The sequence below is a fragment of the Lissotriton helveticus genome, chromosome 11, assembly GCF_964261635.1.
Source record: "Lissotriton helveticus chromosome 11, aLisHel1.1, whole genome shotgun sequence".
Taxonomy (NCBI): Eukaryota; Metazoa; Chordata; class Amphibia; order Caudata; family Salamandridae; genus Lissotriton; species Lissotriton helveticus.
Window position 1 is genome coordinate 1170957015 of NC_136072.1, and position 5118 is coordinate 1170962132.

Below are 5118 nucleotides of genomic sequence, written 5' to 3' on the forward strand. Positions count from 1 at the left end.
CCGTGGGCCGCTGTGGAAAGAAGAGAGCATCTGGGGATGTTGGGTCTCCCGGACTGGGCGTGCGTAACCACCCGGTCCATGGCCACCCGCACCATCCCTAGACCAGAAGAACCAGAATGGGCAGCACCTCCGCCCTCGATCACTCCAGAAGAAGACTTCCTCCAGACCGACCACCCGGACCCCACCCCAGAGGGGTCCACACAGCCCCCCGAGCTTCCCGACCTGGCTCAGTGGCGTCAAGAAGGGGGGCCCACCCAGGAACAATTCCGGCAGGAGCAAAAGACCTGCCCCTCCCTCGAGGGATTGCGACAGCAAGCGCTCGCCCAGAGCCAAGGAGACACCACCGGGGCCCACTGGGTTTATTGGGACAATGATCTCTTGTACAGCGAACAGAAAATCGCAGAACTGGGGGCCGGGCGAGTGCTGGTGGTGCCCCTCCACTTCAGAGACTTCCTGTTGAACCTAGCCCATGATGTCCCCCTGGCCGGGCACCTGGGCCAAGACAAGACCTACCACCGCCTGGTGACTCACTTTTTTTGGCCCAAAATGAGAAATGACGTATCCAACCATTGCCGGTCCTGCCCGACCTGCCAGGCCAGTGGGAAGAGCGGCCGCAAACTCAGGGCACCCCTACAACCATTCCCCGTGGTGACCACCCCGTTCGAAAGGGTGGGAATAGACATTGTGGGGCCCCTGGACCCCCGAACAGCACAGGGACATCGCTTCATCCTGGTCCTGGTGGATCACGCTACCCGCTATCCTGAAGCGGTCCCCCTTCGTACGATAACAGCCCCAGTAGTGGGTCGAGCCTTGATGGGGATCTTCTCTCGAGTGGGCTTCCCCCGGAAGTCGTCAGCGACAGGGGTACGAACTTTATCTCAAAATACATGAAGTCCCTCTGGCAACAGAGTGGGGTCACCTACCGATTCACGACCCCCTATCACCCTCAAGGGAACGGACTGGTTGAGAGATTCAACCGCACGCTCAAAGGGATGATTGGGGGGTTGGAAGAGCCCCTCCGTCGCCAGTGGGATGTGCTACTACCGTGCCTTCTCTTTGCCTACCGAGAAGTCCCCCAGAAGTCCCTCTGCTTCAGCCCTTTCGAACTCTTGTATGGACACCCGGTGCGAGGCCCGCTCAGCCTAGTCAAAGAAGGCTGGGAAATGCCCCCTCTAAAGAACACTCCAGATGTTTTCAAGTACCTCCTAACCCTCCGCAACCAGACCAGAAGGTTCAGAGAGATGGCAAAAGCAAACCTGGAGGCCAGTCAGGAGGACATGAAAAGGTGGTACGATCAAAATGCATCCTCCATCGAATTTGAACCCGGCCAACAAGTGTGGGTAATGTCTCCCACCGAACCATGCGCCCTGCAAGACAAATGGACGGGGCCCTTCAAAGTAATCGAGCGCAAGAGCCCTGTCACCTATCTCATCGATATGGAATCTTCCCGAAACCCTCTCCGGGTCCTCCACGCTAATAGACTGAAACCCCACTTTGTACGCTCCGAGCTCAGTCTCCTGATGGCAACCGACAATGGAACCGAGGAGGACTCCGAACCCCTTCCTGACCTCCTACGGTCACGGGAGAAGGACGGCTCCGTGGACGGGGTCCGACTCTCGGAGGCCCTCACCCTGGAACAGCGCCAAGACTGCCGAGTCCTCCTGCTCCAGTTCTCCACCCTGTTCTCCCTCACCCCAGGGGTCACCCCCTGGTGCTTACACGACGTGGACACTGGAGACAGTCCCCCTATCCGCCATCGGGCCTACCGCGTACCAGATCGGGTACGGGCCTGCATCCAAGAGGAGGTGGCCAAGATGCTCACACTCGGGATCATCGAGCCCTCAGACAGCCCCTGGGCCAGCCCAGTGGTACTGGTCCCCAAAGCGGCCGCCCCCGGCGCCACGCCGGAGCTCCGGTTCTGCGTCGACTACCGGGGCTTGAATGCGGTCACCAGAACAGACGCACACCCCATCCCCCGAGCAGATGAACTAATCGACCGCATGGGAGCTGCCCGCTACCTCAGCATCTTCGACCTGACAGCGGGCTACTGGCAGATCGGTCTCACACCCCGGGCCCAAGAACGATCGGCATTCTCTACCCCTGATGGCCACTATCACTTCAAGGTCATGCCATTCGGCATGAAGAATGCGCCAGCAACATTTCAGCGGCTAGTAAACCAGGTCCTGGCAGGACTCGAAGGATTCAGCGCCGCCTACCTGGACGATATCGCTGTGTACAGCCACCACTGGTCCGACCACCTCCACCACCTCCGAGAGGTGCTACAGGCCCTCCAACGAGCTGGCCTCACGATCGAGGCCAGCAAATGCCAAATTGGCCAGGGGTCCGTGACCTATCTCGGGCACCAGGTGGGAAGCGGTCTGGTGGCCCCTCTGCAACTCAAGATCGCTGCCATCCAGTCGTGGCAGTCCCCCATCACCCAGACCGAGGTCCGCGCCTTCTTGGGACTCACAGGCTACTACCGACGGTTCGTGAGGGACTATGGCAGCATCGTAGGGCCCCTCACGGAACTCACCTCTAAAAACCAACCCAAGGAGGTCAACTGGACCCCAGACTGTCAAGCGGCCTTCGAGAAGCTGAAGGCCGCCATGTGCTCCGCCCCGGTGCTCCAGGCCCCCGACTACAGCCGGGAATTTATCGTCCAAACAGATGCCTCCGACCACGGCGTTGGGGCAGTCCTTTCCCAGCTGAACCCCGAAGGACTTGACCAGCCAGTGGCTTTCATCAGCAGACGGCTCCTGGCCCGAGAACGACGCTGGAGCACCATCGAGAGGGAGGCCTTCGCCGTGGTGTGGGCCCTCAAAAAGCTCCGGCCTTATCTCTTCGGCACCCACTTCCGGGTCCAGACCGATCATCGACCCCTGCAATGGCTCATGCAGATGCGGGGGGAAAACCCGAAACTACTACGTTGGTCCATCTCCCTGCAGGGGATGGACTTCACTGTGGAACATCGACCCGGCCAAGACCACGCCAACGCGGATGGCCTGTCCCGCTTTTTCCGCCTCGACGAGGAAAGTCCCCAAGAAGATGGGTGACTCTCCCCGCCTTCAGCTGGGGGGGACGCATGTTGGACAGGCCACATGAAGGGCTCGCTCCCTCCCCGCAGGACAGGGCCCGGGCCACCGTCAGCACCATTGCCCGGCTCAGCCGCCATCTTGGACACGGCACCGCGCGGCCTCAGCCCGACCCCAACCCTGGGCCTGGCCAGGCCCCGACATCCCGGCACCACCCTCCACCCAGGAGGTGAACGGCCCACTTGGCAGGTCAATGGGAGTACGAAGTGTCGATGGCTCTCCCCCGCCAGGTGCCGAGCACCCCCAGCCTCCTCGGGCGCTGGCTCCACCCCCCTGCTGGGTGTCTGGACTCCCTCATCCCGGACCTCCCGACCTCCAAGAGCGAGGGTCCGGACATCAAAGGGCGCCAGACCTATAACTGAGGCAGCCCCAGGACAGGAAGGCAGTTGTATCCTGGAGTCGAGAGACACCGCGACGAACTCATCCTTGACGGACTGTTGGCGCTGCCACAGCCCTGCCTTGTGAACTATTGTCCTGCCTGCTGGCGCTGCCGCGGCCCTCTGCAACCTTCATCCTCGTGGGACCTGCTGGCGCTGCCGCGGCCCTCTGCAACCTTCATCCTCGTGGGACCTGCTGGCGCTGCCGCGGCCCTCTGCAACCTGCATTCTCGTGGGACCTGCTGGCGCTGCCGCGGCCCGTTGTAACCTTCATCCTCGTGGGACCTGCTGGCGCTGCCGCGGCCCTTTGCAACCTGCATTCTCGTGGGACCTGCTGGCGCTGCCGCGGCCCGTTGTAACCTTCATCCTCGTTGGGACCTGCTGGCGCTGCCGCGGCCCGTGCCACCTACGACCTCTTCGGGACCTGCCGGCGCTGCCGCGGTCTGACCCCTCCGAACACCGAGCTCGAGGATTGTGAGCTATCACCGTTACACACCCGTACCCGTGGGTACCAAGACTGTCCCGCTACCCCCTTCCCTTACTAGAGACTAGAATTGAGAGGATCATCGTGTCCTGATCGCCCTGTATCGTACCACTCTACTACCCGAAGTGCCTATAAAAGGTGTTACCATAAGCTTTGTGTGGTGTCCATCTGTGGGGGGGGAGGTTACCTGTCTGTGCGATCACTGTGCTCGGCCGACCCTCCAGGTCCCCGTCTAACAGTTTAGCAGACATTCTACATGGATACTGCTCTATTATAGGTTTAGAGTACGATGTGTACAGAAGTCTACATTGTGTGAGTGAAGCCTTTTCTCCCATCCTGCCATCAGCCCTAGTGTCTAAGTTTGAAAAGAGGCAAGTTGTTTGTGTGTCTTCTAGAGGCCAAACCAAGCGATTGAGAAGACAAAGATTGGTACGATGAGGTTGAGAGTGTAACTATGCCGTAATTGGAATGAGTACACAGAAGACAACACAAAATAAACAACCACTGAAATATCATCCAATACACTATATTCTCATTGTGAACACCCCCTCCCCTTGAGGGACCACAAAGTAATATATTCAGCACATTTTGCCTGGCGTAAAGACCACAAGGCCCGACTCCATCTTGAGCAGGCCAAGACTCCATTTTCTATATTTTTTCAGAATCATTGACATGTCAGCCTTTAACACAGATGTCGTCTGTCCTTATCTTTCCAAGAACCCATGAAAGTGTCAGTCACTCAGACAATGACAGATTGGACACCTTATGCGCTGACAAGGACACTGATAAGACACCTCATGTGAGCTCAATCTGGGAGAAATGTATTGTTTTTATATATATATATATATATATATATATATATATATATATATATATAACTAACAAAACTGTATCGGAGGGCTAAAGGGACATTTAAAGACCCGTCTAGGTTCTATCCCCTTGAAGGAACAACATGAACAACAAACAAACTTAGAGGTCTAAATCAGAAACCTGATCTGAATATCTTTCAAAATACCTTCATGTCTAAAAAGTACATAAAGATAAAGAAGTGGCTAACAGTTATGAACAACAGACCAGATCGCCAAGAAAAGGGCCACCTGTAATTGCTAATCAAAACCCATTATGGATTCCCATCAATAACTTGTATGGATCAATGTTTTCATTT